General features: G+C 38.6%; 1 protein-coding gene and 1 long non-coding RNA gene across 3 annotated transcripts in view; one reads left to right on the top strand and one right to left on the bottom strand.

Annotated features, from left to right (window-relative positions):
• asb3 (ankyrin repeat and SOCS box containing 3) overlaps positions 1–23,632 on the bottom strand; it is a 212,410-nt gene that overhangs the window by 112,167 nt on the left and 76,611 nt on the right. The window lies entirely within an intron of this gene.
• Positions 10,461–10,962, top strand: LOC127525966 (uncharacterized). The gene is made up of 2 exons (XR_007933576.1): positions 10,461–10,686; positions 10,724–10,962. It is a non-coding gene; the product is annotated as an uncharacterized LOC127525966 (long non-coding RNA).

The following is a 23,632-nucleotide window of genomic DNA, read 5'->3' as shown; positions in this document are numbered from 1 at the left end:
TCAACTACATACTAAATATCTAATTCCTGCAAAACACCATTTTTTCCTATATTTACAAGTTAAAAACCTTTATCAAAAGAACCTGTGTAGCTTCTCTAATCTTCCACTAGTATCTATGCCTGAAAATATTTTAGCCGTAATGAGGAGAATACAGGGAGTATTTCCTGACTTTATCAGCTTATTTCATGGTGTGCACCTCTAGATCATAGGCAATGACAGGAATCCCACCTTTCAATCACTGTCTTAAAAAACAAATGGAATTCAATCATCCATAACATTCTCTTTTGATCAGTCTGTGCAATGCATGGTGGAGTTTAGCTTGCAATTGTGTATTATACTGTATACATCTTTAAAGATTAAAATATCAAAATATATCAAGGACTAGACCATAACCATGAATGATGCCATCAAGCATTAGCCTTGTTGTGTTGTATGTTTTGGTACTGTCCAAAATTAGGACCATTTTAAAGGAAAATATTCGCTATTTGTCAGATAGTGTTGGACTCACAATTATTCCTAATTTTTTAATGACACAGTTCAAGAACAACAACACATGGAGCTACATTATTTAATAAACCTAGTAAGATTTTGGGGTGGCATGGTGGTGCAGTGGTAGCGCTGCTGCCTCGCAGTAAGGAGACCTGGGTTCGCTTCCTGGTCCTCCCTGCGTGGAGTTTACATGTTCTACCCATGTCTGCGTGGGTTTCCTCCGGGTGCTCCGGTTTCCTCCCACAATCCAAAGACATGCAGGTTAGGTGCATTGGCGATCCTAAATTGTCCCTAGTGTGTGCTTGGTGTGTGTGTTCTGCGGTGGGTTGGCACCCTGCCTGGGATTTGTTCCTGCCTTGCACCCTGTGTTGGCTGGGATTGGGTCCAGCAGAACCCCCGTGACCCTTTGTTAGGATATAGCAGGTTGGATGATGGATGGATAGTAAGATTTCCCACATTGTGTTGATTTATCATACTCAGTTGGAAGAATCCAAAGACACACTGCATAATACAATGAAACTCATAACCGCTATAGCGTATAAAATAAGGAAAAAATATTTTATAACAGCATAAATAATTCTTGACAAATATTTGCAGAATACATAGTTACTGTGATCATAATGTTGCATTTACGGAGAAAGCAAAAATGTTGACAGTGTTTTCTATTAAATTTGATGCTACCGCAACAATGTTTTTAAACAGTGCATACATTTCACAGAATAATTGCTTACAGCATTTCAAAATGTTAAACATCTTTAAGATATACATTAAAAGACCATTATTTATCTTAACAAACATATAAATGTTTTATTACAACTAAACCATAAGTGTAAGATACCTGGTTCTTGCTCGTATTTGGCAAAGAACTTAATAAAGCAATTAACACCACATTACAGGTTGAATTTTAAAATTCATTTTGGGTTGGCCTTCCTTTTTACAAGTAATGGGCATCACACAGATTTATGACTAACACTGATTGCTCAATTTTCTTAGGTACAATAATTTAAATTACTGCTCTATTAGTGACATAGTCATAATCATATATAAACACAAAGCTTTTTAAATCAGGTAAGTGGCTACCAACTATCGTGTGTGTGCAAACAAATCAGAGGAAGAATAGACAAACATGGTAGTGGGAGCCAGGCACAAGTGCATAAAGAACACCAAGTCCTTTTTGTACACAGCAGTGTAAGAGGAATATCAAGAATGAGTCACCTCCCAAAAGACGTCCAGAAAACTTTGTTACTGCTATGAAAATAAGACAATTGATAAAAGGGCTAATGAAAGCTTAAATAATGGCACACAATCAGTCCAATATCAGCTCAGTAAACTACAGTAAGGCCAAAAGAGAAATATCAGGATACATAACTCTTCATACTGGGCCGGTTCTAGACAGGCATATATGAGGGGGCAGACAGAAATGTGAAGGGGGCACATGGTGGCGACAGAGGTGGGAAAGGGGTGGGGTGGTGGGGGTGCTCTGGATTAGGGCTGCACAATTAATCTTTTTTTTTCTCATGATAACGATATTTATGACCTACGATCAGTTAATAAATATCGTCGCGATTTTACAGTATAAAGACCAAACTGTGACGTTACTGCGTCTAGATTGCAAGCGCTTTCTGAAGCAGTAGAAGTCAATAGCAGCAATAACAGTCAGTCAGAATAAACATATGATGGCGGAGCAACGTGAGGAAGGTGCAGAAGTGCGATCGTTAGTTCCTAAAAAGGGGTCATACTCAGTTGTCTGGAACTATTTCGGTTTCGAGGAATGTGATGTTGATCAGGTACGAGTCTTGTGCAAACTTTGCTCCTGTTCCGTCCAAACGTCCCAAGGTAACACAACAGACCTCATCAACCACCTTAAAAGCCACCACAAAGTACACTATCAAGAATTTCAACGACTGAAGGCACAAACAGCAACAACAAAAAATTACCAGCCATCCACAACACAGACAACAATATCAGGGCCATTGTTCAATGCAATACCATATCTGCCTAGCTCGCAAAGACACCGGGAAATAACAGAGGCGATCACGTACCATATAGCCAAGGATATGTGTCCAATAACCACCGTGAGCAGTGAGGGGTTTAAAAAAATGATCGCAACACTTGATAAAAGATATAGCATTCCCTCACGCAACCATTTTTCCAATGTTGCGCTGCCCTCGCTGTATGCGAAATGCCGAAAAGAAATAGAAAGAGAAATTCTCAGGCTCAGCCTTGAATATTTTGCTGCCACGACCGACTTATGGTCAAGCAGAACTGCGGAACCGTATTTGAGCTTGACAGTTCATTTTATTGACAGCGAGTTTGAGATGAAAAGCAAGCTTTTGCAAACTTCGTTTTTCCCACAAGACCATACAGCGGAGTTTATTGCAGTGGGCCTCAAAGAAGCGATGTCCGCTTGGGGCTTGGTGGAAGAAAGACTTGTGTGCATCACAACGGACAACGCAGCTAATATGATGGGCAGCATCTGTGAATAACTGGCCGAGGCTACACTGCTTTGGTCACAGACTTCATTTAGCCATCGGTAAGTTGTATGTTTTTTTCCCCAGATATATTGAAACAATTTGACAATTTAAAAATATTAATTGTTGTTGTTGTTTTAGTGATATTATAATCAGGGGTGCACATAACTGGTACGCAGGTACGCATGCGTGGCAAAAATGATGAACGCGTAACGTCATTTTGTTACTACAGCGCTTTTGCGTACAAAACAGAAGAGCTCTTGACTGTGACCGTTTTTTGACAGCGTGCGTTTAAAATTTCACCTTCACCATTTGTTTTATGTCCTTTCGGTTTAGGTACTGCGTTTATGTTCGAAAAGTGCTTATTCCTCCGACTCAGGACCCTATTCTGCACCGGCGGAAAGCACCATACAAAGTGGTTTCGTTTTGAAATAAAATAATTTTGCGTGTTTTCCGCTTGTGGCAGTGGTAATTTTTAAATGAGGCGCAGCTGTGCGCATTTTCGGCTACTTTAAGACGGCCAAATGACAGTGCGCTCTTCACCAACAGTCTTTAGTCAGTGACGTTATTTTTTAAAAGATATTTAAGCGCCACGCACTCACGTGATATTAGATACGTACTCAAATAGCATTTTATTTTATTTTATTTCGGTTTTATCACAAAAGAACAACTGATTCTTTCATACCATTTTTAATGAAACGCAATACATTTGTTTAATGCATATTACGCTCAAGACGCAACCTTGTGTTCCGTCAAGTTGCACAATGACGATAAAAACCACAAAACCTTTAAGGGAGCGATCTGCACTTATTAAGACCTCGCTGCGGAGTGCGTACCAAACACCAGCTCCTGCTACTCACCTGAGGAACACACTCAAAAAGTTATGTGCACCCCTGATTATAATGACACATTATAATGACAATGAGTCATATGTCTACAGTATAATAATCATCATTTTTATTCTGCTAATCTATCAAATTAGATACATTTAAAAGTTAAAAAATATTTGATTAGTCAAATACTATTATGTTAATGTTTGTGAACCCAGATGAGTTTAGAATAAGTGAGTGTTTATTATTTATTAATAAATGTTTTCTTATGTAGGTGTATATAATTAGTGAAATAAAAAACATTTTTTTTTTATTTCTGATCAAAAGTTGCATAAACAACAAGAGTCTTCCTGTGTCTTACTGTTTTTTTTTCTGATCATTTTTATTTCCTGAAGAGAATGCCATGAAGGATCCAAGAATTGACCGGGCTGTGGGGCTCTGTAAAAAGTTGGTGAGCTCCTTCTCTTACAGCTGGAAGCGTAAGAGAGAGTTTTTAGCTGCACAAAAGGAGATGAAACTCCCAGAGCACTCACTGAAAACAGAGTGTCCAACAAGGTGGGGATCACGTCAGGCCAGGATAGAGAGAATCATCGAGCAGCAAAAGGCCATTGCACATGTCCTGTCCTCTGACAAGAAGTCTCGTCATCTTATCCCAACATGGCAGGACATGGATGTACTAGACGCTATCAACAAATCCTTGCACCCTCTAGTTAATTTTACAGATGCACTGTCTGGCGAGAAGTACGTCAGCGTGTCATTTGTTAAGCCAGTTCTTCATCTTTTCAACGCATCAATCTTGAAAGTTAAGGATGATGATACTGACCTGTCAAGAGCAATCAAGTCTAAAATTTTGGAGTACCTAAACGAAAAATACAGTGACCCAGACATCCAAGCTCTACTGGACATGGCATCTACGGTGGATCCACGATTTAAGATGAGATACACGGCTGAAGACAACAAAACAACAATTCAATCCAGACTCAAAGCTGAGATGCAGACTTTGGCAATGATGGTAATAAAAATGAGCTGCACTGAGATCTATATTAGTGTTTTGAGTCTCAATTAGTTAAATTTGTTCTAAATGCCTTTTTCTGTGTTTAGGTGCCACCCCAAGAAACAGCACAAGAGACCAGCGAGGAGGATGCTGAAATTGGATGTGCCCCAAAGAAAAAGATGACTTTAGGAAGCTACTTTAAAACTGCTGAACAAGCCTTGCCACCTAACAACCAGAAATCCAGTGTAGCCTGTGAGCTGGAATCTTACTTGCAGTCAAGCTACCTGGATAGTGAGGGGGACCCATTAAAATGGTGGAAAGAACATGAAAAGATCTACCCAAGGCTTTCAAAAGTGGCAAAATACTTGAAAAAATACTTGGAAAAAATACTTGTGCATACCAGCCACAAGCTCTCCTTCAGAGAGGGCTTTTAGTTCCGGTGGAAATGTAGTTACTTGCTTGCGGTCTTCCCTAAAGCCCGATCAAGTTGACAGGCTTGTGTTCTTAGCCAAATATCTGTAACATGTTGTAAAAAATTTTTATTCTTATTTGATTTTATTACAAGTTGATGTAAAAGAGGCAGTTTAATTTTATTTATTTACCACAGCTAAGAAAAACTCTCCATTCTAAACATGTTCGGTTTGTTTATTTTTCTTTATTTGTGGCTGTAAAGTGCAATAAGAATACACAAGTGAATAAAAGTTCATTACCAAAGGAATAATCGTCATTATTAATCGTGATAAAAATTTTGAGCAAAATAATCGTGATAATCATTTTTTCTGTTATCGTGCAGCCCTACTCTGGATAACTGTTTTTGTCATGTAATTGGATTGCACTTTGTCAGGCCTCTACCCTAAGACCTGTCCAACTTGGGTGTCCCACCTGAAGGCTAAGCTTCTGCTGGTGTAGCTCTTAGGGTCACTGAGGCACACAAACCCCCTGACCACGATAAGGTGGCAATCCCTCAGGAGGAAAACTGAAAAATAAAACAACAAAAAATAAAATAAAATATTCCTAATCAGATTATAACAACTAAAAACATGACATTTACCTTAATTGGATGGCCTATATCAAATATATTTGAACCCAACAATAACACTTCTCACTATTGCCAATATTAACAAAACTAAAAAGGGTAGGCCAAGTTATAAAAAAAAATTAATTCACAAAGTCTTGAAAAATAAAACTGAAAAACAGAATAAAAAAATAAAATAAAGAATAAAATAAAATATCCATCCAGATCTTTACAACCAACAACATAAAATTCATCTTAACTGGATGGCCTATTTCTCAGATAAATTTGCAAAATAAAGAAAGAATAAAATAAGATCTCTCAATATAGCCAATATTTACAAAACTAAAAAGGGTTGGCATAGTAATTAAAAAAAAAAAAAACAATTCACCATGTCTTTTCCTACAATTCTCAAACTAATTTGTAGAACACAACAGATTTAGAACATAACATTTTTACTTTTTTCTTCTTTTTTTGTCTTGTTTTAAGCTTGTTTGTTTTGTAAGCAACTGAGCTCTCTGTTTGCAAATGAACAGCTCCACTCTCCTTTCTCCTCAATCCACTCTACAACAACAGTCTCCTGTTTCCCTTTGCAAAAACTCTTACGAATTCATCCATATCCAAGTTATTTGTTATGGACTTCTCATGGGCCAAGATAACCAAATTCCTCTTTCTTTTATGTAACATGATGCGACGATAGGGGGTTAGGACCCGTGACAAAGTGGAGAAGGAACTCTCACATGATGCTGAAGACACACCAATTACCAGGACTGTTACATTCAATTTATGCAACTCAGGAAAGGCTTCCATGTACTCCTGCAGGAGTTTACACACAGTGGACAGGTCTGTTTCCTTTGAACATTTTTTGAGCAGCATCTGTTTTGCCACAAGAACTTCATTTTTCAGACTTACAACATCTGCTACAGTGCCAGCCATCACAGCCAGAGGGTGCAACAGGGTGGGATCTAGAAATGCGCTAGATTTGGGTGCAAGACTAGATATAGCTCTCATCAGGTCAATATTCTAGTGTGAAAATCTAGTTTCCATTTCTGAATGGCCCTGTCAAGAAAGTTGAGCAGGGATCTTTTCAGAGACTGATGGGGGGAAATGGTAGGGTCACCACTGAGAGCACAACACTTTGATCCAGGTGTTTGCTCATTGTTCTCTTTCTCTTTGTTGGATGTGACTCATCCTCAGCAGGACATGACACTCCCCAACAGTCATCCTCACGGATGTTTTTTTAAGGAGTCCAGTGCTGCACTAACAACCTCAGAAGCACTGCACAGATCAACTGACTGAGACTGTAGAATAGCATTTGCTGGTTTCAAGACACCAAGCACCCGCACTAGGAACTTTCCAATCTCAAAGAAGTGATGCCTCTTAATTTGGAATAGCAGGCCTGATGCCTCGGTGCACAGGTCAACTGCAGCATCATCATCCTCTGTCATCTCAGATAGGATACTAAGGATTTGTTCTTGATTGTCCACAGTGTACCTTGTCACCTCATAGTGGCTTGTCCATCTGATCTCAAGCAGCCTTTAGGCAAGGTGCATCATGTTTATAGAGCACATAGTGGTGGTGAAAAAAGTTGTTGATTGAACTAGATAGGCTAAAAAAATCTTTTTGCACACAGCTCACTCTGCATGGCATGCACAACCACTAAGTGCAGTTGGTGGTTGGTGGTCTCATCTAGATAGATGAGAGCCATATCTAGTCTTGCACCCAAATCTAGTGCATTTCTAGATCCCACCCTGTTGCACCCTCTGGCTGTGATGCAGTAGCAGTGGATGTATGGGACATATCTGTCAAGCCTCTTTTGGAGCAGAGCTTGTACACCACCTCTAACCCCACTCATCACAGAAGCCCCATCATAACACTGGCTAAGTATACTGTCAGCACTGTAGCCAGCATCAGAAAGGTGTAACAGTATCTCAGAGGTGATGTACTCTGCATCAAGATGTTGCAAGTCAAGTAACCCAATAAGATGCTCCTCTTGCATGGAATTTCTGACAAACCGTATTATCACAGACAAATTTTCCACATTGCACCTATCCCTGGTCCCATCACGTTTGAGGCAAAACCCTGCAGAATCAGCGCTTTTATATTTTTTCCTGACCTCTCCAAGCGCCATGTCAGCCAGTGTTTGGATAATTTCATTTTGGATATCCTTAGATGTGTATTTTGCATTTTTTTGGGATACCCTTAGCAATGCTTGCTAGCTTCTCATCCTTCTCTAAGGTATATTCCATCAGTTTTAGAAAAATACCTGAAGCAATGTCATCATTACCCGCTGCATCGTGTCTCAAGGTTTCTGCAGTCCCACGGAGCCCCAACTCATTTACACAGAGAAACCTTATAGCACTACCAATACTCTTGGCATAGTAATGTTTTTTTTTCAAGTTGTGTTTTACCAACCAACATTGAATCCACAGTCCCCCCCCTGGTCCCTCTCTGCTTTTATGCTCAGTCCAGATGGTTGAAGCATGCACATGCCTCTGTAGCCCCTTGTCTTGATCAAGTGCTGCTTTCCAGTTGTTTTTACCTTAACTGGTTTTAACTACATCCTTCTCATTAACAGTGCTGCCATATTTCCGACAGGGGAAACAGAAGCAAGCGTCCCGCACAACAGAGTACTCCAGCCATGGTCGTGTGCGGTACCAGGCAGGATTGAATGTTCTTAATGTTGTACCACCAAATACACGTTTGGGATAACTACTCAGTATTGGCTGGGATGGTGTATTGCCATTTAAGTCACTGGGTAGCTGAGCGGGTTGCTTTGGGGCAGAAATTGTTGGCAGAGGTACAGGAGAAGCAGTGCCTGTTGATGCCACAGGAGTAGACATGCCAGCTGCTGTCTCTGATGTACCAGCAGCAGCAGCATCATCATCATTGCTACTGCTATTGGTACAGGCAGGAGCAGCACCACGCTTTTTAAAAGGTTGGAAAAAAGGATGCATCTCACAGCAGTAACTTTCCCTTTGTGAGCTGCTGGAAGCTGGATTGGAAAGTGAATAAGCTTTACTAAAATCGCTGTGATTACATCAGTATATGAAACCAGAAAACTGTTGAGTGCAGAGTTGAAAGCTGGGGCGGGGCTTTGTGTCGGGGTCTGACTGACACAGATCCTCCAGTCGGCTCTATGCAGCAGACAGCCTCACAGTGGTGCTTGTGGGATCGAGAAAGAAACACTGAAACTGTGAGAACAACAATGGACTAGTCCCCCATTGACTGTACAAATATAGATGTATTTTTTTAGTTGTTGTTTATTATCTCACGAGTCGCTATGATTTTGACGACAGAGATTTGCTGCTTCCTGAAAACCTCCCGCTGTTGCGCAGCTCATTTGAGAAGGGCCCGGCTGCAGGTCGCAGACTTGGCCTTCCACGCCCCTGGCCTTCCATGCCCCCGGCCTTCCACAGTCCGCCCCACAACCGCCTATAGTCCGTAGAAAGAGAAGAAGAGCTGCTGTATAGTTTTTCCAATTCGAAAAAGAAAAGGAGCTGAAAACGTTTTCCGACACGGAAAACAATGGCACAACAGAACCAGGTATGGACTCACAGAATAAAAAGCTCAGTATATTTAAAGAAACTTTAGATCCATTAAACAAAACTAATGAGATGTATGATTATATACAGTATAGCGAATCCAACTGTTCTCTGTTTATCGTCATTACTGACATATCCTATTTTTAAGCATATCGTTTTAATTATTTTTTACCTCTTGTATTGTTTCTTTTTAATATTTGCCGTATTATTTCATCTATATTAACTTTTTCACTTATTTATGAGATGCTATGTAGAGAATCTGCAATGTTAGTGTACAATATGAAAGGTATTTATGTTTATCGTCATCATTAACGTATGTTAAATATCTTATCTTAACTTAGTTAAGTTAGTACTAGGGTACTATGATTACATCTTGCCTGAAGAAGGGGCCTGAGTTGCCTCGAAAGCTTGCATATTGTAATCTTTCTAGTTAGCCAATAAAAGGTGTCATTTTGCTTGGCTTTTCTCTTAGTTAAGTTAGCTATTTATAAAAGCACGTTAGCGCTTTCTGCCAAATTAATATTACATATTTTTGTCTTGATTTCCACAGTCACATTTCACCATAAAAGCAGAGAATATAAAAACAACTTTGATAACATTGATTAAATATCCAAATGAATCCAAGTGCCCTCTTTGTAAAAAGCACAGAGACTACAGCATCCTGCGACATCACCTTCAGAGTCATGAAGGCCACATTGTCAAGTATGCAGGTAGTTTATGTATGCTAAGAGTGTGTGCTTGCAAACAATACTGACATTTAGATTTCTGAACTGGAACTTTTTTTAAATACAGGTTAAAAAGCTGAGCATTTTCCGTTGTTTGGCAGGTTTTACTATTTACAGATGTAACACAAGGTGTGTCCCAAGTGGCCAATTCCATTGTTGTTTTTGTTTAAAAGTCATTGTCAACAGTTTATTGTATGTCAGTATTTAATTTTTCTTTGATTAAATTTTTTTACCCCTTGTATTAGGGCCTCCCTAGTGTGTGCTTGGTGTGTTGGTGTGTGCGCCCTGCGGTGGGCTGGCACCCTGCCCGGGTTTTGTTTTCTGCTTTGCGCCCTGTGTTGGCTGGGATTGGCTCCAGCAGACCCCCGTGACCCTGTAGTGAGGATATATAGCAGGTTGGATAATGGATGGATGGATGTATTAGGGCCTTCCAAGCCAAATGAATAGCCATGGCTGTGGAATTTCCATGTTGATGGTATGACCATTTCATATTGTAACTATCATTTTTTGTATGTCTGTATTTAATGTTGTGTCCAGGTTTCCAAAGGACCATTTTGTGGTGTCTCTGTATTTCATCCTCGAGGCCCCCTTCAATTTTAATGAGTTGTGTCTCAACTTTAGTCCTCTCTTCTTTCATTGTAGTATCTGTAGAGGGAGGATTATATCTGGTTGCTGGTTCCCATTTTTGTCACCTTCTACAATTTGTGTTGGATATTTGTGTTATGTTTAACTTATTTTATTACATTTGTTTTTTTTTTTTTAATTTCAACATACTGTCCATAGTGGTTTTGAAGTTCCAGAAACGCCTACCTTTCAAAATCCAGATCATTTAAATGTATGTTTATAATGGTTTGCATAAATATTTTTGTAACATTAAACTCCTTTTAACAACGTGACTCTGCTCAATCCTCTTTAGAATGACATGCTGGCTTTGTGGAAGAGCTGGTGTAGAATGTTACTGGAGAACTCCAGCACCAAGGGGTAAATGAAATTTAAATTTCCTTTAATAACTCTAATTTAGTTCTGCAGCAATATGGCAAATATACTTAGCCATATTGTAAATCAAAGACGAATAGTCCAAATGTTTACCATTATAATCTTAGTGCTTCTTTTTGAAATCACTGAAGTAACTGCTCACATCAGACTGAGCGAGCAAACGCCTTTCTAAATGAAGGCCAAGAACCATACAAAAAATTAGAAGGTACAGAAACAATGAACAGCCAGGACAGGGTCATTTTTTTGTGCTTATTCTTTTGGTTCTTTTTTAACATTTCCTTAGGTAAATATTATTTTCTATGTTTTTAGGTTTAGACTTTATTGAGCCATTAATGAGAAGACAGAGTAAAGACTTGGCACTACATCTGAAATGAACAAATGTCTTGCTATTCTGTTCCATAGCACTGCATTCTGCAGATTTCAGATTTTTTCTTTTAGAAGAAACGTCAGCGTCCCTTCTCCAACATCCAGCACAGGGCACTGATGAGCAGGTACAGACACATCATTTTATAAACTTCCATAAGAAAGATAAATTACATTTTGTTGATGCTGGCTTACAATGCCTGTGGTATAGTGAATAAAATGTATAAAAAGACTTAATGCTTGTCTCAGATGCCGACTGTTAATCGTTAAGCAGTAGGAGTCAAAGTCCAAAAGACTAAAAACCTGTTTTATATCTTCTGACAAACTGTAGTACTAGTACAACTCTTAAAGGCCTTAAAACATTTGAAATGCATTGTGTGCTGTATTAATAATAGTGTATTGTAAGAAACACTGAAGACTTGTAGAATCTGTGATCGAAAGCAGTAATGTTAATAATGTATAATAAATTAAATTTACTGTACATTATTTTTTTTTACTTTCCTTACAGAGATGGGATTAGATTCATACCTAGTGGCATGGATCGTGGACTATCTTAAAGACAGACCTCAGTATGTGCGTCTTGGGAACTGCACGTCTGACATTGTGGTCAGCAACACAGGAGCGCCACAAGGGACTGTACTTTCTCCGGTCCTGTTCAGCCTATATACATCGGACTTCCAATACAACTCGGAGTCCTGCCATGTGCAAAAGTTCGCTGATGACACTGCTATCGTGGGCTGTATCAGGAATGGGCTGGAGGAGGAGTATAGGGACCTAATCAATGACTTTGTTAAATGGTCCGACTCAAACCACCTACACCTGAACACCAGCAAAACCAAGGAGCTGGTGGTGGATTTTAGGAGGCCCAGACCCCTCATAGACCCAGTGATCATCAAAGGTGACTGTGTGCAGATGGTGCAGACCTATAAATATCTGGGAGTGCAGCTGGATGATAAATTAGACTGGACTGCCAATACTGATGCGCTGTGCAAGAAAGGACAAAGCCGGTTATACTTCCTTAGAAGGCTGGCTTCCTTCAACATCTGCAATAAGATGCTGCAGATGTTCTATCAAACAGTTGTGGCGAGCGCCCTCTTCTACGCAGTGGTGTGCTGGGGAGGCAGCATTAAGAGGAAAGACGCCTCACGCCTGGACAAACTGGTGAGGAAGGCAGGCTCTATTGTTGGCATGGAGCTGGACAGTTTAATATCTGTGGCAGAGCGAAGGGCTCTCAGCAGGCTCCTATCAATTATGGAGAATCCACTGCATCCATTAAATAATGTCATCTCCAGACAGAAGAGCAGCTTCAGCGACAGACTGCTGTCACTGTCCTGCTCCACAGACAGATTGAGGAGATCGTTCCTCCCCCAAACTATGCGACTCTTTAATTCCACCAGGGGGGGTAAACGTTAATATTTAACATTATACTTAGTTATTGTCTGTTTTTTTCACCTGTATTATTATCATTCTTTAATTTAATATTATTTATTGTATCAGTATGCTGCTGCTGAAGAATGTGAATTTCCCATTGGGATTAATAAAGTATCTATCTATCTATCTATCTATCTATCTACATTCCTTGTAAATGTGGAGTAAAAGGCTATGAGCTTTATAATGACCATTTAAATAATTTTCTTTCTTTCTTTTTTAATATAATGTATTACAGCAGCATGGAATCCTTCAGCATTTCACCGAGGCACAGAAGTGGTGTGCTGAGAACATTTCTGTGTTCAGGGGGCGAATCTCACTCCCTGCATTACTGTCAATGGACAAAGACGACACTGAGGAGGCCCTTCAGAAATTTGATTTGCTATCTGAATTTCCAGAAGAAGAGGAGAGAGAATATGTCTTTAGACATATTTTTTTCACTTATGGAAGACATGCATCTGTTTTTAGATTAACGTGAGAGGAAAAAGGAAAATGACTGAGTTTTGTGAGAAAATGTAACAAACATACATGTCCCTCACTGTTCAGTTACAACCTACAATTCTTGTTCTATATTTTATATATTCTTTAACTTTTTTGTAATAAATGTTGCAAACCAACTTCATCTTTACAGTCCATTGTCTTAGTGTTATGTATTAAAAAAATGTTTTATAAAGCAGGGCAAGGCAATATTTATTTATAAACCACATTTACAACAGCAGCCAGAACTGAACCAAAGTGCTGTACAAGAAAGGGTAAAAGAAGCAGTTCAAATATACCGTACGTACACATCACAAAACTGCAAGAATAACCAGCCATTACATAAAAGATAAAACTTAAAATACCCATATATACATATTTATAATCCTGAATGTACGTGAGCCAACATATACAAAAAATGTCAACCTTTTGGAGGGTCAAATGGCAGCAAGAAGAAATAAGACTTTAATGATGACTTAAAAATGGCCTGTGATGGAGCAGACCTAATATAATAAGGAGAGCCATTCCAGAGAAAAGGAGCAGCCACCACAAACACCCGATTCCTCCTTTGCTTCAGCCTCGACCTCGGCACAACTAAGAGCATCGGGCTAGTAGACCACAGAGATCTTGTTGGCATATACAAGTGAAGAGATTCCAAGAGGCAAGATGGGGCTGATCCACTCAAACATTTGAAAACAAGAAACAGAATTTTAAAATCAATTCTGAAATGGACCAGAAGCCAGTGAAGTGAGGTCAGTATTGGTGAAATATCGCCACACTTACGAGAGCCTTCAATAAGTGAACAGCAAAGTTGTGGAATAGTTGTAGGCGTCGTAACAGGGCTTGACCAATACCTACATACAAAGAACTGCAATAGTCCAAACCAGATGCTGTAAAAGCTTGGATGGCCTTTTCAAGATCACAGAAAGAAAGAAAAGCCTTTACCTTAAAGTCGCAGCTGGAAAAAGCTTCATTTAACTTCACAATTTATCTGTTTGTCGAGTTTGAATGAGCTGTCACAGATCACACCTGGGCTAACTGAAGCTTTATGATAGGTATATGGAAAGGGGTCCAAGAGCAATATCACAGACACTCAAACTTTCTTAACTCTTGAACACCATGATCACAGTTTTATTATCATTTAGTTTAAGAAGATGCATTGCCATCCAGGTTTTAATATCATTCAAGCACACATGGAGAGTCTGTATTTTCTCGCTTTGATTTTAGTGGCAAATATATTTAAGTGTCATCAGTATAGAGAAGCCATACTTGTTAACAATTGAGCCTAAAGGTAACATGCCTATCAAAAAGATAGCTGGTCCAAGAATGGAACCCCACAAGTAAGAGGAGCTACAGAGGATGAGAACTCACCCAAATTAATAGAAACGCTCCTATTTCTTGGATATGATTTAAACCATTTCAGGGCATTACCTTGGATGACTACATACTGTTCAAGGCAGGATATAAGAATCATAAGATCCACAGCATCAAAAGCTGAGGTAAGATCTAGCAGTACAAGAATGGCAGAATCTCCAGGATTAGTAATTGGGAAGAGGTCGCTGTTAACCTTTAACAAGGATGTTTCAGTGCTGCAAGAACATCTGTATTTGGATTGGAATTTTTCCAGAATACTATTTTCATCTAGAAATGTTTGAGGTAGGACAACTTTTTCAAAGACTTTAGATAAAAAAGGCAGTTTAGAAATTGGCCTGAAATGTGACACATTAGAGGGTCCTTATTTTGTTTTTTATAATACGTTTCTGCACCACAGCGTGTTTCAAGGCAGCAGGAACAAAACCAGAAATCAAGCTAGCATTTATTAAGGTAACAATACTTGGTCTGACAGAATCAAAAAAACCATTAACTAATCAAGAGGGGACACTGACCAGGGGGCACTTTGTAGGATTCAGGCGTTACACCAAATCAGACAACAGAGACGATGACACACGCAGGCACAAAGTGGTCAAAGACAGCTGAACACACTATGAGAAGAATCCTGAGCAGGCAGTGACACCGATGACCTAATAACGGTAATCTTATTTACAAAAAAGTACATCTCCGTTTGGAGAGTAAGTTGGGGTATGCAACAAATGACAAATTCCTAATACAAGAAATGGTATATGGCGATTAAATGATTTAAAATCACTAAAATATTGATTTGTAATTATTGTATCGACCCAAACGAAACATTTTTAAAGTTAAGTTTAAAATCTGTTAGTTCAGTTCCAAAATAAATAAAAACGACGGTTTATGGAAGTGCAACTTTCAATAATGCAAATGTTTGCATTTCTTTAGAAAAACAAACGATATAATATCTATTAAGCAATTTGAGAGATTGCTTCACTTTTTTTGATAAGTACATATTTATAAGTTAGGGTCCCAGGGAGAACAATTATGCATTAAAATTAAAAATCGGGTAAATGTTTGAAAGTTTAATAACTCCACTTGAAATTTATCAACATTATAGCAGCAGTGAAGAACAAAATTAAGAAAACACAATTCAAGACAAACAATGGAAATGAAGGTTTGAACTGTATTAGTAAGCTGGATCATTTAAAAAATTGTTCAATATAAACAATTTTAAAAGTTTCTTTTGAACTCGAAAGTTTAGACCTTTATTTTCATGCCTGTTGATTGCTTTGTTGTGTTATTGATCATCATTTATTTTGTAATATAATAAATTAATGTCATTAACGGAATGTTCCTTTATTGAACGAGGTTCCAGAAATAATGTCAGACATGCCGTTTAGTACAAAATACCATAAAAATAATTTCAAATATTTTGAATGATAGAATTCACTATAATAGCAGTTAGAGCATCCACATTCATATTTAGTATGGGGTTTCCTTAATCTAAAAATATGTTATGCCCTCTTTCTTTTAACAATCGAATCCTGACTCATAAATTATAAAACTATTTTTTAAGTAAACACGACAGTAATACCATAAAAAGAAACTCGGATTCTTGCCTCGTGATTGCAGGAAGTCATATTAATATCATCTTTTAGGGTTACATGGTAAATCAACGTTACTAGTTTTTCAACGAAAGCGATGTTACAGAGGACGGACGCGAATGCTGGGGGCGTGGTGTGGAAGGCAGGAGGCGCGGAAGGCCGGGGGCGTGGAAGGCAGAGTCTACGACCTGCAGCCGGATACAATTGGCTCATTTTGCTCTGCCCTGCCTACTGAGAAACCTGACACCGGGTCATTTGCATACTAACAGTGATTGGATGTTTAGCTGGGGGGCGGGTGAGTGGGGGATCTCTGCAGATCGCAGTGTGAGCCTGTGCACAAACAGAGCACAGAGGGAAAGAGCGAACAAGAGGTGAAACCTATCATCTCATTTGTGCCTTTTCCAGTGGATTTTTCAGCTACTGTAGTAAATCTTGTCTATATTCAGTTTGTGGGTAATCTATTATTTTCTTTCTCAACTTCTAAAAGTTTGATTTAAGGGGACAGGACGTTTAAGGGGGCGTTGTCCCCTCTTGCCCCACCTGTTCACTCTAGGTGCTTTGCTATTTTTTAGCATCTTTAAATGTAAATGCTAGCTGCACTGTGCTGTACTGTAGTATAAAGTCCTTTAGTTTTGCAGGTATCCTTGTGGGAAGGCTCAGTGTTTTGCACTTCAAAACAGATGGAAACACATTCACCAGTAGTGAGGATGTGATGCATCACTGATTTTGTAATTGAAATGTGTGAAATTGGCATCTAATGTATGGAAAACATGAAGAACAAATAAACTGAATATTTAAGAATGGTTTAATAGGAGATCCAAGTCCATCTTTCATTTTTCATAAAATACAGTTACAGGTATGTGTTTCTGCATACCACATAAAAAGAATTTCTCTGTGTCACTGATGTCTATCTAGTTCATGAAAGACAAATGAGCATTGCCATTTTATACAGAGGTGGCTATAGAAAGACACTCATTTCAGTTGACGATAAACAAAGATATATAATAACAAAATGCTCCATATATTGCGTTTAGATGCAAATAATAATGTATATTTTTTAGAAAAGATTTACCGAATTTATACTGCTATCTTCCAAAACTACTGTTATCCAAGTGGGAACTGTAATATATTGGGGCTTCAGCATTGTTTCACAAATTACTAATTACTACAAACCATAAGAACACTACAAATTGTTTTATATAAAGTAATTTTTTAAAAATAATTATATGATATGCAACTCAACCGTATTTTTAGACGACCCTCTCCTTGAGATGCCACTTAGTGATTTTTTCATCACTAGATATTTACATTTTAATATAACACAACCTGGATATAAAAGCTTCTTGTCAATAAAACCTGCTTTTTATGCAGTCCCATGGGTAGCTACTGTTGATGGGTTTCACTATAATGAGGGCAGAAAAAGCTTAGCGAACCAGCTGTGCTGAACAGCATTTTAATGAGTAAGCCTGTATTCATTAAAATCCCTATAACCCAGACATTCTTCCAGAAAAGTGTAAAAAAAAAAAAAATGCACCCTGTCAGTACGGACTGTATAGTGTTTATTCATATAAACACACACACACACATTCATTGTATATATGAGAAAAACAGTTTGTGATATACAGTATTGCTCAATAAGCATTTGGTCAGCAGGGATGTATGTTGAAATAAAATGGCATATAAGGCAAGAGTCTGAAAGTGGCTGCACGGGAAGAAAACCTAAAATGGTACATGGATAGCTTCTCTCAATGCCAGCATAGGTAGACGGGGATGCTGGGGGTGGTGATCCCTTTAAATATGAATGTTTACAAGCCTCATGAAGAGAAACTTCACAGGTAACCAGCAGGAAATCAGCCTGGCTCAACAAACATGTAGGGAATTTGGCTAGAGATTTGGAGAGAAAACGAACAGGAGAAAGAGTATACAGTGGAACCTCAGTTTGCGAGTAACTTGGTTTACAAGTGTTTTGCAAGACGAGCTAAAATTTTTAATAAATTTTGACTTGATAAACGAGCGAGGTCTTGCAATACGAGTAGTATGTATATTCTTTGTCTGCTGAGTGTCATGTGATCACAACTGAGCTGATGGTTCTTCTCTCTCTCGCTGTGGGATTGTGGGTAATCGTCTCCTATTCTCCATCTGAGTCGCCGTGCCTCACTCATATAGTCAACATCCGTACAAGCGTATATGGTTTACTACAGCATTGTGACTGTGTATGTGTGTGTGTGCTGTCATGTGCGTGTCCCCGTCTTGCACCCCAAAACACGAAGCTGAGTCTCAGTACTTTAGCAACACCAGCTTTGATCAGCTTGAAACAGCAACAGCGCGGTTATTTATTTTAGCGGGATCTGCCACTCTACTATACACAGACACAGCAATCAGGCAGGGTCGTGGCCAAGTAATACTGTGCCCTGCGCATTTATAATGTTCCTTGTATCACCCATCGACAGCAGGCGCTTATAGCATGTCCGCGATCTTTTCGGATTCACTTTTACAGCGAACTGCTACAGTGCTGGGAGACTGCGATTGCTTTGGGACGCTCTTCCGCGTGTTGTCCTGTTGGGTGGAATCCCACAAGAGTTTAGAAACTCACTCACACCAGCCATGATTCTTTTCAAAGGTAAAGTGCAGGTTAATTTGTTTTATGTATTTTTACTTTATATTTTGTATTAATCATTTTTATATGAATAGTTTTGGGTTGTGGAACGAATCATCTGAGTTTCCATTATTCCTTATGGGGAAATTCACTTTGATACATGAGTGCTTTGGACTGCGAGCACATTTCCGGAACGAATTATGCTCGCAAACCGAGGTTCCACTGTATATAGAAATGGTAGTCCTAATCATCAGTTACAGACTGTACTATTGAACGATTAGGCCTGGAGTAGCAAATAGATTTTATTTTGGATGTGTTGAACAATTTGTATTCTCTCTATACTAATTCATTTTTTGTATGACTTAATACATCCAATTACTTTTATACAATATATATTTGGCTTGCCATTTATTTCTTATATGAGCTGGTGTGCACAGTACCACAATCGGTATCATTGTAGTCAAATCAAAATAATTTTCATGATCTGTGCAGATCTTTCCTGGTCTGTAGCAAACCTATACACACAGCCTAACCAAAGGAGTAAAAAAAAAGGCCTTCAAACACTACATTAAGATCTAAAAATGGTACTGCTGAAGACCTAGCAGTATCCTACAAAGCCTTCAACGGAACATAGCACAATATACCTGTGCCCACTGGATAAAAGGTAGGAATGGGATGAAAGAGAAATAAAATACTCTTACTGCGTTTTTCCTGTATCTAACTTGCAGTGTTCTCTAGTCCCAACCTTCTGTAACCAGAATTACATAGAGAAAATGAAACTCCAGGGAAAGGTGAGCTAGTGTTGACATCAGTGCAATAGAGACTACATGGCTCTATTGAAATAATGAAATTAATTACTTACTTTTTTTTTTTTTTTTTTTTTTTTAAAAAACATTGTCCAGGCTTCAATGGCTGGTCCTATCAATGATTTAAATTAACTTTTTTTTTTAAATGTATGAAACAACCATTGTCTCCTGAGGAACACCACTGCCGATTAATTATTGATTCTAGAAAATTAGTCAACTATACATAAATACCTATGAACTTTATCTTAGGCAAAGTTTCAAAAAGTCACCATTAATATTAGTATAGCATAAGGAAAGACTTTACAGAAAGAATGACAACAGCAAGTTAAAATATTGATTTTATTAGATAAACTGAAACAATTGCCACAGTATACATATTAGTAAAACTAACAAAGAAATCAGCTCTATATAAACAGGTGCCATATACATTTATTCATGATATTTAGGAAAAAATAAAACATCCATCCATTTTCCAACCCGCTGAATCCGAACACAGGGTCACGGGGGTCTGCTGGAGCCAATCCCAGCCAACACAGGGCACAAGGCAGGAAACAATCCTGGGCAGGGTGCCAACCCACCGCAGGACACACACAAACACACCCACACACCAAGCACACACTAGGGCCAATTTTAGAATCGCCAATCCACCTAACCTGCATGTCTTTGGACTGTGGGAGGAAACCGGAGCGCCCGGAGGAAACCCATGCAGACACAGGGAGAACATGCAAACTCCACGCAGGGAGGACCCGGGAAGCGAACCTAGGTCCCCAGGTCTCCCAACTGCGAGGCAGCAGCGCTACCCACTGCACCACCGTGCCGCCCTAAAAATAAAACATTCAAAATATATTCATAATCACTATTCTAAACAATAGATCTCTTTCTAAATAAATGTATTCTATTTGAATGAGTCTATTTGAATCGGTCTGTCGTGGTGAAAATGGAGCTGAGCCATAAGGCAAAGCTCTCAATTTACCGGTCAATCTATGTTCCTACCCTCACCTATGGTCATGAGCTATGGGTAGTGACCGAAAGAACGAGATCGCGAATACAAGCAGCTGAAATGAGTTTCCTCCGCAGGGTGTCTGGGCTCTCCCTTAAAGATAGGGTGAGAAGCTCAGTCATCCGGGAGGGGCTCAGAGTAGAGCCGCTGCTCCTCCACATCAAGAGGAGTCAGATGAGGTGGCTCGGGCATCTGATCAGGATGCCTCCTGGACGCCTCCCTGGGGAGGTGTTCCGGGCACGTCCAACCGGGAGGAGGCCCCGGGGAAGACCCAGGACACGCTGGAGGGACTATGTCTCCCGGCTGGCCTGGGAACGCCTCGGGATTCTCCCGGAAGAGCTAGAAGAAGTGGCCGGGGAGAGGGAAGTCTGGGCATCTCTGCTCAAGCTGCTGCCCCCGCGACCCGACCTCGGATAAGCGGAAGAGAATGGATGGATGGATGGATGGATGTATTCTATTTGTATTCAATAGCTATGAAATTAGGGGATAAAATAATGTTATGCAAAGCAGCAACATCCTAGAAACATATGTTCATTGTAAAGAGTTTCAGCAAATTTTATTAAAGTTTTGATAAAGGAAAGTTGATCTACCTAAAACAGATGATAGATACTTGAAAAGCAGCAAAACTATTTCATTAAATATAGTAAACAGCATTGTATGCTATAATATATATTTCTTCAGTGTAAGCTTTTCAAACAATGGCAATGTGAAAACTATGACAAAGTTTGTCATAGATATGATAAATTCTTTACTTTTTCAAATATTAACAGTTCTTAAATAGTGTTACATACATTGGGGCTGATGTAACCAATTAGCCAGTGCCTTGTTTTACCAAGCTACTAACATCAACAAATAAAAGCAATTACTAATGACTTTGAACTTCTATAAAGATTTTCTCTGAAACTTGTCTTTGCTTTGCAGATATACAAAATACAGACCACATTCCTACGTCTTTGTGATACTGGTGTTTGTTGGGTTGTTGAGTTCAGAATATTTGGGGTTTTTATGTTGAAACATAGCTTTTGGAGTTTGGTTGCTGCTAATGGACAATGTAATTTTTTGCACAATATTTTAACCTTTGTAAGGCTTTTGCCATTTTCCTCATCTCCACAGGAGTAAAGATTTGTGCAGTGTGTGCGTGTGTTTGTATTTGCAATACTTAAATCATCTGCTTTGATACAACTAAGCAAATCTCTAAACTTGTTAAAAGGTTATTGAAATTACCAAAAAAATGAAAAACTAGATTTTTGACTGTATCAAAATGACAAGAATGCTCTTTGGCAATTTTACAATTAACAGTGATAACATCTGTAACTATCTATTAAGTCTTAGCTAGTTTTGTGTGATTGCTAGGAATGGATCCTTCAGACTACTCTATCAGCTGTGCTTTACCCTTTAATCCTTCAACTAACTATCCTAACTGCATTTTAATACTCCTACGGCACAGCATACAGCACATGCTTCTGAAATGAAAACCTTTAAAAACGTTTCCAAAGCCAAAGAGATTGGCTTGATATGTGTTTGCTACAAGGTGAGGGAGTATTAAACATACATTCTGGTGCACCTGGTGTAGCAGTCACAGCAGCAAACAGGCTAGAAAACATTACACTTTAGCAATGGCTGAACTACTACCAACAATAGTGAGGCTGACAGTAAGTATTACTGGAATTCACCTCACAAAGCAAAATCAGGGACTCATCTGCCATTTTTTTTCACAAACTCCAACACAATCAACCACGAATTACAAAACAACATCAGAGCACTAAATATAAAGACTGCTTTTAAATTGAAAGATCCTTTAGAAGCTGATGATTATGCTGTGGACTGATATGAAAGAAATGAGGGTATGAATGATATGAATAAGACAGTGAAGAAGTAAGTAAAATGTTTAGTCAAATGTCGCAAGCATAAAATGGAAAAAAAAAATTAGTAAAATATTAAAGTTAATATGACAGGTGCTTGGATTGACAACATAAAATACATCCTGCACTGAACAGCTGGAACAGATGGTGACTGTGAAAGAAGAAACGAAGACTACCTTAGAAACATTAATGTAAAAATCTTCAGAATAAATTAGTAGATTCTGAAGATAGGGTCAGATGGAAAAAAAATGGAAAAAATTTTGGAATTCCCACATGGGCAGAATGTAAAAATCCAACTAAATCCATATTAAAGTGTTTCACTAAGACCTTGGGAGGTCTCTTTTGAAGACAAAAAAAAAAAAAGAAATATTCTAGGAAGCTATGCCATGTGCCATGATAGAGGAAAATGATTACTTATGAGATAAGTTGGATCTAAAGATTTCAAGACTTCTCAGTGGCAAGTTTAGGTAGAGGGCAACATATAATGAGAATAAGCAGATATCCATTAAGGACATATAGATTGAACACTGCTCATTCAAGAAAATGTGAGTGTTGTGAATGCTGGTGATTTTTTAGTTGCTTTCTGTTTGTTAATTTTTTGTGAGGGCATTTATATATATATATTTTTAAATTATACTGATTTTAGTTTCACTTTCATTGTGTTAGTTTTGTTTTGGGCTTATACTATATTTTTTGTTGTATCACAACACCATACTGTTTCCCAGATGCAGTTGTGCATTGTCAACATCACACCTCTGGAAATTGTGACAAGCCGCATGATAGGTGTAAAGCTATTTAAGGCAGCCTTATGGGTCATCCATGATTGTGGATAACAAAGCAAAACTTTTTTTTTTTTTTTTTAATGAGTGCTTCTTTGTAGATTATCCAGTTTAATGACACAAGACATTTTTGGTTACATATTGGGTTTAGTTGTATGATCATCTGTCTTTCTGGGTTTGATCCCCCACTAGTCTCTTGGTTATGATTTCATCTCCTGGTCCTTTCTCCTTGCATCCACGTCCTGCCAATGTCTTATATTATTGGTAAGGCAGTGAGAAATACTTTCTTTATTCAGAAATTTAAA

The sequence above is a fragment of the Erpetoichthys calabaricus genome, chromosome 15 (assembly GCF_900747795.2).
Source record: "Erpetoichthys calabaricus chromosome 15, fErpCal1.3, whole genome shotgun sequence".
Taxonomy (NCBI): domain Eukaryota; kingdom Metazoa; phylum Chordata; class Cladistia; order Polypteriformes; family Polypteridae; genus Erpetoichthys; species Erpetoichthys calabaricus.
Note: the sequence above shows the minus strand (reverse complement) of the source record. Positions and strands in the feature narration are given on the sequence as shown.